We start from the raw sequence: 12,747 nt of genomic DNA on the forward strand, positions 1-12,747 counted from the left end.
TTAGGTTTTACCTTCAAAGGCACAATTCCCTTAATAATTAGGAGTGAAATTGTTATCCATGTGCATGGTTTATTATGAGGAGAAATGTCACTGAAACAAGGCTATTTGACACAGGCTTTGCTTTTCATCAGTCTAGTTTGGATTATTAGAGTTCCTTATGGTTTGAAGCAGTGGTCTTGGGCTAATATTGTTCTTTCAAAGAAATACAGGATGTTTTAGAGCAAACAGTAAGCAGTAAGGAAAATTCCAGTTGGAACTTGAGCTTAAGGAAGTGGTAATTTGTTGCCTTCAGGAACAGCAGCAGCATGGGAAAGATGACTCAAACTCCACTAGAGGGGCTAGACTGGAAGTAAAGGGCAGCCCGAGGCTGCCTGGTATTTATTAGCATTGAATAGAAGGTGGGACAAGTCCATAAGGAGTTTGCTTGTGGGTGATGGGATCAGGACCGTAAACTAGGGTGGAGTGACTAGGGGCTGTTGCCTAGGGGCTCCATTACTCCTGCCAGTCTATTATCTCTATTCTAAAATCTGCCTACTGTTATCAGCAGATACTGATTTCCCAGCATGTTCCTCATACAGGGACTTTTGCCCCTGCCTTACCCTATACCTAGCTGACAAGCAAGTACTGTGGCCTTTAAGAAAATATTCCTGAGAATTGTGAGGGCTGGAGATTACACAGAAATAGGTGGCATCTCTTTATTTCACTTCTTACACATTTCTTGTGCTTGACTCATGACCAACTTGGCTGAAACACATATGTATTCATTTATGAAAGTCAGGTATGCCTTCTGAAGGCATTTTGACAAATACCAAGCACAAAGTAATGGTTAGATTCCAGTGTTCACCCTTGAGCTTGCGGGTGCTCTGAGGAGACACTGTGATAAGTGCCATTAAAAGGAGATAAGTCTGGCCCTCCCTGGTGGCACAGCAGGTTGAAACACAGCACTAAGAAGCTAAAGCCACTTCCGCATGAGTTCAATTCCCGCCTGCCCAGGAGGTGACCACATGGCTTGGCAGACCTCTCCCGATCCGTCTGCTGCTCCCCTCAGCAATGTACTTCATAGATCTGTAACTGGGTGGTCCCTAGGAGAAGGGAAGTCCCAGGTTCCCTGCCCCACCCAGAAGGAAGGTGGAGCTGAGCAGAGAAAAAGGAGAAAGAATAAGAGAGAAGAAGAGAGAAGGAGGCCAGATGGAGAAGGAGGAGACCTAGGGAAGCCACATGGAGCAGCAAACATGTGATGAAGAAACCGGGCTTGTTTCCTGACCCTGGACTGGTTAAGGCAGATGTGGGTGAGATACCTGTAAGGAGGTGACTATGGCAGTGTTTATATTGATTTTGATTTTGCTCTTTTCCTCTCAGATTTGTCTGGCCATTTCTGACCCTTTTCCATGGGTCCCGGCCAGAAGGTGCTTTAGTCTTGTGGCAGGCTTTCAGGTCAATCCCTTTTGGGTTGACTTTTGCCCACGAGGGGATGGGTAACTTCAGGAGTTTGATTTGAAGTTATATTCTTTGTGTTCCATATTGTATATTCACTGTATTAAAGTCCCTTTTCATTAAAGCTTTATATGTTTTGTCTTGTTGCGGCGGATGGCAGAACCCACTTAGAGCAGGCAGGTTTTGGGGCTTGAGGGGTGTCCCTCTCCCCCTGTCCTCTAACAGATTTGCTGCTCTATAACAGATTTGCCTTTACTCCTGCCACTGCTCCCCATTCTGTCTCTGGTGAAGCCTCTAGCTGCCCCTTAGCCTCTGGCCTGTACCCCAGTTCTGTATGTACAAATAAACAAATCTTTAAAAAAAAAAAAAGGAGGTGAGTCTAAAGGGTTGTGGAAACCCTGTGTCTGTGGACCATGGAGGAGACATGCATAGGCAATGGCCATGATCTTGAGCTGTGAAACATAGACTTTATCAGGATTCTGAACTCCCAGCTCAAGTTAGTAAGGTAACTGAAGTCTTATCAAAGAGATAGAAGACAATAAATTTCCCCATCAAACAGATAGGAGATAATAATTTCCCCAAGAGTTGACTTATTGTTTTGAAACAGTACATTGGGGAAGAAGACCAAGGGTTATAGACTCAAAGGCACAGGGTGGAACCCACACTTCCCACAGCATTTTGGACACCTGTCAACAGACATGTGATAATACACCAAGAAGAAACCATAGTATAGAGGGCTTTCAAAACCCAATACAAAGTGCAGTTATACATTTGCATCCTATGTATTTGCCTATATAGGTGATATAGCTGTAGAGTATGCAATCTGGCTTCACATCCCCTAATTTCATATTTTCAATAAGTTTTATTGCCATACTTTCAGGTTGATACATAGAGTTGTTATAAGCCATATTTTTTTAACATGTAAAAAAAATTAGTTATGGGTACAAAAACTGGTTGTAGGCCAGAAGTGCAGGGGAGAGAGGAATAGGGTGTGAGAGGATTCACCAGAGACAGAGTGGGGAGCAGAACAGGCAGATGTACTGAAATACACTGCTGAGGGGAGCAGCGGATGACATAGTAGAGGTTGGCTGAGCCATGTGGGTCACCTCCTCTGCAGCAAACTCATGCTGCAGTGGCTTGTGGTAGCTTGATAGTGCTGAGACTTTAATCTCTGCAGCACCACTGAGGCCCTCATCTACTATCTTCACTCTGAAAAAAACCCAGAGGTGAAGAAAATACCAAAATATTATAATCACACTTGTTTTTCATCATACAAACAAAACAGTTAAACTAAACTGACAACCAGTTATTTTATCTTTTATAGAAAATTTTCTATGACCAGTTTTCTATGTGGCAAATGTGACAAAAATGCTCCTGGTGACTGTACTGGACACAGGTATTACCACAACATGGCAGTGGTGGTGTTCACCTCCAGCACTGACTTAAGGTATGTTTGTCAGGTATGGCAAAGCTATTACTTTTCCCGTTCATGATCTTTTTTATAAGAGTCAATAAATCCAGCCCGTACTAAAGGGAATAGTTAAATTCCACCTCTTAGGTAAGGAGAATCTACAAATAAAATTTGAGCTATGATGATTTTTTTCTGCTTCTTCATTACTTATTTATCTAATCATTGGTTTATTTTTATTTGTTTCACATATACATTTATTTTACACTCTGAGTTATTATACAATACTGCATTATATTATTTTGTTCCTCAACTTGTTCCAGCTTTGACCATTGGATGCTCTTTTGGGTCAGCTCCTGTGTCTCATCAACACACACACCTCATATTTGCATTCATTTTAGCACTTTCTTGCTTTTTAACAAAAAATACAACAGGATCATATTGTATTATCCATGAATCAGTACCCAAATGAACCATATTCTCAAAGAGCACTCTTCTTTTATTGCAGAACAGTAACCAAGAATATGGACATTTTTATTTGGTAACCAAGATATGGACATATGCAAATGTTTACAAGCCAAGATAAACCCCATGAGTGGAAAGAACAACAACAAAAAAAGCAGCTTAAAAGTAATAAAATCTGGAAAGCAATTGGTCAACTGAAAAGTGTTTTAAAAATTAAGAAAAAAAGGCAAACCAGAAGTGACAGAAATACACGGAAAAAATCGATTGATATCACAAAATCCCAGAAAAACTTAGAATTTTCAGAGACAGGCACAAGCTGTCTCTGAAAATGGCAGGGCAGATCAACAAAACAAGGAGAAGGGGAAAAAGCCATATAACAAACTAGGGAACCCCTAGTTCCCCTCAAACTGGAACTAACACAAATACCCATCAACATAAGATTAGAAAAACTAAATATATCATCAAATACTAAAATCTACACAGGACATAAAAGACATGGATAGTTGTCACAGTTACTAAACAAAGAGACTAAGCAGAAAAAGTACATATGACTCTATTCAATGAAATTTAAGAATAGGTAAAACTAAGGGTACTAGATAAAACTAAGGACACCTTTTGAATATAACAATATTCTTTATCTTAAGCTATGTTGTGGGTTACACAGGTATACACAGATCTAAAGTTTAAGTTGGACAAATACTTACATTCAGGGTATCCTCCAACTCTATAAGGTGTCATGAAAATAAAGAAATAACATATATAGGCTATCTTAAATAAGAAAAAGGAACTATGCTCAGTAAAAATATTTCATTAGAAATAAGCAAAATCAGGCCCTCCCTGGTGGCAGAACAGGTTAGGATGCAGCACTGCAAGTCACTTCAGTGCAAGTTCGATCCCCAGCCAGGGAGACGACCCACATGGCATGGCAGACCTCTCTTGACCCACCCGCTGCTCCCCTCAGCAGTGTACTTCTTGAGTCGGCCTGTTCTGCTCCCCACTCTTGTCTCTGGTGAAGCTTCTCACTGCCCCTGCACCTCTGGCCCATGGCCAGTTCTGTATGTCTAAATAAATCTTTAAAACAAAAAATAAATAAGCAAAATCTCACAAGCAAATTAAGCCTTTCCATAAGAACTATTTTACCAATTTGTTGCATTGGGCAACACCATACTGATAAAGAAACAAGAGTTGTGGAGCAGTCTGCATGAATCAGGACGCGGCTGAAGAGCAAGATCCTGGCCTTTTATTGATAGAATAATCATACAGCATCAGTGACATGGGATAAGGGGACAAAAGAAAAAGATGGGTGAAATTAACAAATGTGTTTTTGTCACTTAAGTCTTCTGGGGGACATGAGTCTGCCCACCAGATAATTCTTATCTGCTTGCCAACCAAGTATTTTCATCAGAAGCCTTAAGCCTAGATCCAGGCTGTGGTTCTAATCTTATCAATAAGACATTCCACCGATCAGCTTCTGGGTGTTCCTTGTCATACATCAGTCCTCAGCCCCCAGGGCTTTCTGGGTCACACCTCGTGATGTATGAGGCTGGAGTAAGTTTGTGCAGCCAGCAGTCATCAGCCCCCAGTCATTCCCAGTCATAACTCGTGCTGCACAGCCTTCTCAGGGGGATCAAGCTTTCTGCTCTTAATTGATTTGATAGGCAACTTGTAAGGTTTGGCTCTGTTGACTGACTGTCCGGGCAGTTCTAACCTTTGTATAGGAATGCAGAACTGCAGGTTAACAGTAATGGTAGCTTAACAGGCTGCTTAAGTCTAGCAGACCACACCAATTCACATCAGTTCCCTGAACACATACATTATACTACAACAGGGTGGTCCCTAGGAAAAAGGGAAGTTCCAGGTTCCCTGCCCCACCCAGAAGGAGGGTGGAGCTGAGCAGAGAAAAAGGAGAGAAGAAGAGAGAATAAAGAAGGATGGAGAAGGAGGAGACCTAAGAAAGCCACATGGAGCAGCAAGCACGTGATGAAGAAAACTGTGCTTGTTTCCTGACCCTGGACTGGTTAAGGCAGATGTGGGTGAGATACCTGTAGGGAGGTGACTATGGCAGTGTTTATATTGATTTTGATTTTGCTCTTTTGCTCCCAGATTTGTCTGGCCATTTCTGACCCTTTTCCATGGGTCCCGGCCAGAAGGTGCTTTAGTCTAGTGGCAGCTTTCAGGCCTTGCTTTGGGCCAATCCCTTTTGGGTTGACTTTTGCCCACGAGGGGATGGGTAACTTCAGGTGTTTGATTTGGAAGTTATATTCTTTGTGTTTCATATTGTATATTTACTGTATTAAAGTCCCTTTTCATTAAAGTTTTATATGTTTTGTCTTGTTGCGGCAGATGGCAGAACCCACTTAGAGCAGGCAGGTTTTGAGGCTTCAGGAGTGCCCCTCTCTCCCTGTCCTCTAACAGATTTGGGGTGCCCTATAACAATACCAATGCTTATTCATCAGTAAACATAGGGAAATCTCAGTTTGTGTGAATTATAAAGTGAAGTATGTTTCTCTCATCTGTTTCTCTGAAAAGAGTACTTTTCAGCTATAAAAGGGAAAATAAAATCCACCTCATTCCAAGGACCAAGTCAAATTCAGGGTCATAATATCTCATGTTAAAACTTTTGGATTAATTCATAGGAAGCCTATGTAATACTTTCAGTTGGATACAATAACTTTAGTATAAGAGACTAGGCATGAATCTATCCTCACCGACTAGAAACCTGATGTTATTTCTGGATTTGGAATGAAAATATTTTGTGTGTAGAAGGGAAGGAAGCAAATATTTGTGAAAAAGATTGGTGACCTACTGGATTTTGTTTTGTACTTTTCTTCACTGGCTGCCTAAATTAAGGGCAATATTAGCAAAGAATCTAAGCAGAAAACAAACATGTATGTTTTTCTACTCAAATTGAAATTTAAGAATAGATAAAACTAAGGATTTCAAAGATGATGAAACATTTTCCTTGTTGACCAAGGTTGGTCATCTGATTTGCTTGGGACAATGAACCATGAGCAGAAGCATTAGTAGCTGTCAGTAGTTCTCATTTGCTCCTTCCCTGTGCAGTGAATTCAGCTCTATATAGGTGGGAATATTCCATCAACCAGGATCTTGGAACAACCATGACAGAGACCAGAGCCTCATCCCCCCATCCATACATGGCCTTGTTGCAGAAGCCATAAATAAGCCCTGGCTGTCATTGGCCTATGAATTTTTGAAGCCTTTGTTGCTTCACCATAATGAGATCTGATGACTGTTAATAGCTTTCTTTGCATTTTAGGAGTTTTCTAAACATACTGAACTCTGAGCCCTGTGACACTTATATGAAATAAGAATTTCTAATATATTTTCACCTCCACCCAAAAGATATTTTAGATGTTGTTTTTGCACCATTGTGGTGAAAACTGGGCTTAAATGTGCTGAGGGAGTATGGCTTGCTTTTTTGTGTTCTCCTAACATCACTGAGGTTTTAAAGAAACCTGCGGCAGGTTAGCTCAGCAGATTTCCATCAGGTTGATTTGTTGGGAACTGCACAAGTGAAAAACCTGCTTGAAGAGGTCAGCATGATACCTGAGCTTGTTTTGAACAATTGAAGTTATTCTCACGGTTTCAGAGAAACTAAAAGGGCTTCAGTAGCTAAGGATTTGAGGAAAACTTTACTGCATTTAGCTCTCCATTTACTGACTTAGTCAACACGGTCACTAAAAGTATTTATTTACCATGTTAGCTAGATAGCCCCTTGTTGAGTCTAATGACTTGTCTGAATAGTGGGTGCAATGGATCTAAAAGATCTCAGAACAGTTATCCAGAAAAGGGCCACAACCTTGGTGGGAAAATGGGTAGGAGAGCTGGAATACTGAAAACTATGGTTTATGTACTATTAAAAAAAATCTTTTATAGGTTTAGCTGATTATCTCGAAATACAGCAGTTCCTATGATACTTTTCGTAAGCAGAAATGGTGTAAAGCAAAGAAACAATTATATTAATTCCTATGGGAAAAATATGGAGCATTCCCAGATCCAAAGAATAGCCTAAGAAACCATACCAAATAACACAGAACCTAAAATAACACTCATGTACAGTAAAGGCAGAATTAAATGGTACGTACACGTTTGTGGAACAGTATTTCCCTGAGAAGGAGTTTGGTGGTTATGGAGCCGCCCAGTATGTGTGCTGCCTCAAAATGGCTGCTGCAAAACAAACCTGAAGGCTAGTTTTGCTTTTCGACTTTGGCTGTAAGGCAAAAACCCTTCAGGTAGTGAAAAGGGGTATTAATGTAGGTCTTTTGTTAAAGCTAAATCTGGTAATACAACTTTCGAAATATGAGGGAATATTTTTACTTTGCAAAGTGTATTATTTAAGAATTGTTAGAGCTTAGTGGTTAAGGGGAGCGATCCCAGAACTAGACCATTGCTGTCAGCTGGACACTTACTAGTGCGGTGCCCGACTTATGCTGGATTCCTGGGAAACAGCCTCTGCTAAGGTGGAGATTTTCCTTGTATGAGGCTTATTAGATGCTGTAAGGATCCACACCACATAGGCAGAAAAGTGATCAGGATGAGCGGAAGGAAAATTTCCATCATAAAGTAAGTTGGCTCAGAATTTTCTGGTGACCCATTGGGAAGTGTGGAGCGGAAATGGTCTTGCGGATATGACCTGGATTGAGGGAAGGGATTTGGTTGGGGTTGGCCCTGAGAGAATGAAACGATATTTTAAGAAAAGCAGCTCCCAGGGCCAGAGGAAATTTTGCGGGAGGAAATGGCCTATGACTGTGAACAGCCAACATTGAATGAAAGCCTTATCCCAAAAGAGAGCAGAACACTTTCTATGAGCAATTTTCTAAATATCTTTAACCTTGGTTTCTTCATCTATCAAATAGAGGGAAAAAATACTCTTCACTTCGTGTTTTTATGAAGATAAATACTTGAAAAACGTCCAGAATATTGTCAGTCATGTGTTGAGACTCAGTGAATTTGTTTTTAAGATTTATTTGTGCATACAGAACTGGGGTACAAGCCAGAGGTGCAGGTGTGGTGAGAGGCTTCACCAGAGACAGAGTGCAGAGCAGAACTGGCAGATCTACTGAATTACACTGCTGAGGGGAGGGAGCAGGGGGCAGGTCAGGAGAGGTGTGCCAGCTTCTTGGCCAGGAATCCAATTCCTGTTGCAGTGGCTTTGGAGAGCTTCATAACCCGTTTAGTCACCAGTGAGAGCCATTCAAAGAAATTTTTGCCTGTCAGAGTGATGTCTCACAAAGGTTCACAAATAACCTAACAGCATCATTTTTCAGCTTCAGAATGGAAGATTCAAGCCTCCTATCTCAGATAATAAGATGTTGAAATAAAAGCCTAACTGTTTTTATAATGAAATGTCAACTAGGATGGTATTCTGGAAGCACTACATAAAATGATACATTTTATATTAAATATGAGCATATGTATCATGTCATCAGCACTTTTCTAATTATAGTATCTAATCATAGTCTTACCATTTAAGAAGCTGATTCTTTCAAAAGTTTATATATAGTTACTAATCCACTAATTTATAGTTACTTATAGTTTTACCCAAAGTCAACAACTGTCTGCCTGTTTTGAATCTAATCAATAACTGAAGCTTCACAATGACAAATGTTCAGTTGATACATACCCTTGACATTTCTTTTCTCTGAATCTCAATGTTTGAAATATTCTAAGCTAAATTTTTATCAGATCAGTTTGACATGCACTCTCGGGATATACAGGATAAAAGAAGTCAACTGTATTCTTGATAATGGAGAATGCTTATTTTCAAAACAGAACACTCTCAAGTGTAATCTCATTTGCTCCTCTGACACTTTTTGAATTTCTCTGCTGTTTATGGGTGAGTGCTGAATGTTGCAACCAATGAATAGTGTTTCTATTATTATGGTGACGTTTATGTTCCAGTAGAATCAGGTAGAATCTGGTTCTAATTACAAATCCAATGAAAGTATACCTGAGTCACTCAATGGACAATGCCAAATTTAAGTAAAATCTCTTTCCTTGTACTTCATCAATCTCAAAATTTTAACACTACTACATAGTTGGACTATTTACTTCTCATACAGTAATTTTCCTTCACTGAAGTTTGCTTTTGTTTTCTTTTTTGGAAAATAAACATCTTTTTTGTAAGATTTATTTATTTATGCATATAGAATTGGGTTGCAGGCCAGAGGTGCCGGGGCAGTGAGAGAATTCACCAGAGACGGGATGGGGAGCAATATAGGCAGATCAGCGAAGTACACTGCTGAGGGGGGCAGTGGGCAGACAGGAGAGGTCTGTTATGCCATGTGGGTCAGCTCCCTGGCCAGGGACCGAAATGGCACTGAAGCGGCTGTGGCTAGGTTTGCAGTGCTGTGCTTTGACCCGTTGCACCATCAGAAAGGGCCCAGAAAATAAACTTATGTCTTCTTAACCATATGCCCTTCATCTCCATAATCCTCCACCAGGGCTTTCTTTGCCTCCCAGCCCTCACCCTCCTCCTTTAGCCTGTTCTGTAGTCACATTTTGAGGGGTTGTTTTGGTTTTGTCTATTTCTTTGCTTTATTTTTTGTATTCCACATATACGTGAAATCATCAAGTGTTTGTCTTTTTCCTTCTGAAGTATTTTGCTGTAATAATCCCTTCCAGTTCCGTGTTGTAGCAAATGGCAAGAGTTCATTTTTTTATAGCAGGGTAGTATTCCAGTGTGTAATTCTACCACATATTTATCCATTCTTCTGTTCTGGGGCACTTAGGTTGTTTCCATAGCTTGTTTATTGTAAATAGTGATGAAATGAACCTAAGAGTGCAAATCTAACTTTGAATTAGTGCTTTTGTATCTTTGGGTAGACACCTAGGAGAGGGATTGAAGAATCATACGTGTGTGTGCTTAATAGCTTGAGAAATCAGAAGTTTCTGTGTTTTACTCCTACACCTAGGAGAGGGATTGAAGAATCATACGTGTGTGTGCGCTTAATAGCTTGAGAAATCAGAAGTTTCTGTGTTTTACTTCCCTGTTCTCAGTCAGATTAGGTAGCATAATGAAGAATTGCTAAAGCACTTTCCATAATTTGCTAAATATAACTTGTTTCTAATTTCTTTACTGTTATCATTATGTAAGTCTATATTTAATGAATCCCTTGTGTGATGTTGAACAATCAAATTTTTCTCATATAATGATTTATTTTCAGTGCAATTTCTGCTGCCAGCTCAATTAAAAAAAAAAATTAAATCTTCTTCCTCATCCCCCAACCTCACCACCATCAGCATATTTTTTTGTGTGTGTTACCAATGGTTCTTTCTCATTCCTGTTATTTATTCCTCTCCTCCTCTCCCTCACCATTTCTGATTATAATTTAGGGCTCAAATGAAGATTTTTAAGAAAATTGTAAGTATCACATAGAAGGCTGGGTAGGCCCCACGGGAAAATTGTGTCAAATTTTTATAGGGCGGATCATTCCAGGATTTTGTTTGAATGCTTTTTATTCACTTTCATACATCATTGTTAATGTTTGGACAGTACTTGATTCTCCTCAGGTGCAGTCCCCACCGTCCTCCCACCACCGCAGCCCCCATGACCCCCCACCTCAGGCCATTGCGCTCTTCTCTCTTCTGTCCCCTGCTATATGACTCAGCCCTATGGTAAACTTGAAAATATTGTGTTTTTCCTCACCTTTTGTTGGTTTCCTTATGTCGTTTGAATAATTATTATTTAAATGATCATGCCTAGCAGTTTTCTTTACTTTTTAGGATTTACTATATACGTCATCTTAAATTCAAGAAACTCTTATTTACATTTCGCTAACATTGTAAAAGAATTAACACCATCTCAATAAATCCATTCCCACTGCTTAGTTGGACACATTTTTTCTTGCTTTGACCCATGTGTGACAGCACTTAATACTTGATTAGATAAATTTTATAATCTCTTATATTACTCAGTTTGGATACATATTATCTTCCTGCCTGGAATGATTAAAAGCCATCTGAGATCAGGGACTCAGAGTGACTCATCTTTGTAACCCCCATGGCACCCAAAGAAGTAAAAGTGGAGGTATTTAATAATTATTTGAAGAGTTGAACAGAAGCAACTGACACTCATAAATGCATAAAGTTACTTTATTTTAAGTATACATTTAATTTTGAAAAATATAAATGCTAAAATATCTCATCTTCTTCATCTCTTAATTCCATAAAAGTCACAATAGAAAGCTTCATAAAACTGTAAAATACTATAATGTTATAGGAATTTTAGGTTTTATATTGGAAAAAATTATTAGTAATATATTGAAATGTTTTCTGTTCTTTATCATTTTGTTCCACCATGTTGATCTACTTCATTTAAAATAAAAAGATGCATCATTTCTTCAAAGTTAATAAAGACTTAAGAGAATAAAAATAAGAATATCAGAAAGTGCGACTGATTCTGAAAAGTAATGTGAATGGATATGTACCAGCCATGAAAATGGCTAAAAAGAGGCAACTTATTCAATCTTTTCACATTGTAGGACTGGGACAAAGTTACTTCTGGCTCTAGAAGTTTCACTGGGTGACTTTAGCCCTGAGTTGCAATATTTGCCTAGGAAACAGAATTCAGGATTTTGTATGTACCCATAGAGCACAAAAAAAAAAATGAGCCAAGAAATAGGATATATTCAAATTCCTGGTCGACACACAACTTGGCTGGCTAGCATACATCACAAACCTGTTTTTTTATTTCAGGTTGCAATGGAGCTCAATAAAGTCATCATCTGAAAACTCCCAAAACACTTCAGAGTCAAGTGCTATAAAAAAGCATTTAATTGTATTCAGCCACTTGGTGCCACCGAGCTTCATGCTCAAGCTGTGAAGAGCAGATGTCAAATATCAGGAAATAACTAAAAAAAATTTCAAGTTCTTGCACCAAAATCATTAAGTGGTATAAAAAGGATCGAAGAAAGCTTTGTCCCACCCCTGAACAATGTCAGCCTCTGTAATACAACTCAAATGGTTTTGTTTTGTTTTGTTTTGTTTTAAAGAGAGTCAGCAGTCAATACAGTTCAAGTACTTTAACACAGTTTTAAAAAATAAAAGAACCAAAAACTCGGAAGACATTCATTCTCTGTATTAAACATTAATATATAGAGATAAAAGAATTTACTCTGTGTGTGTTGGTGCATGTGCATAAAATATACACAAACTGAATTACTGATGGCAAACAATTGTGCCCCCCCTTTGAGGTGGGGGACTGATTTTTCCTACTTCTTCAAGACTCCATCCCACCCCAAGCCTACTGCGCTGCTTGACTGGAAGAAGAGACAAGAACTCTCTCATTTTTGGCACACACAGTAATTATGTTTCCAAGCCATTGTTTTATAGATTAAACTGACTTTTATCAAGGAAAATAGTGCCTCGAAGAACTTTTTTCTCAGATGCAAAACCAGAGACTTTCATGCTCTTATAAT

This window comes from Condylura cristata, unplaced genomic scaffold (genome assembly GCF_000260355.1).
Source record: "Condylura cristata isolate star-nosed mole 26May11 unplaced genomic scaffold, ConCri1.0 scaffold00012, whole genome shotgun sequence".
Taxonomy (NCBI): domain Eukaryota; kingdom Metazoa; phylum Chordata; class Mammalia; order Eulipotyphla; family Talpidae; genus Condylura; species Condylura cristata.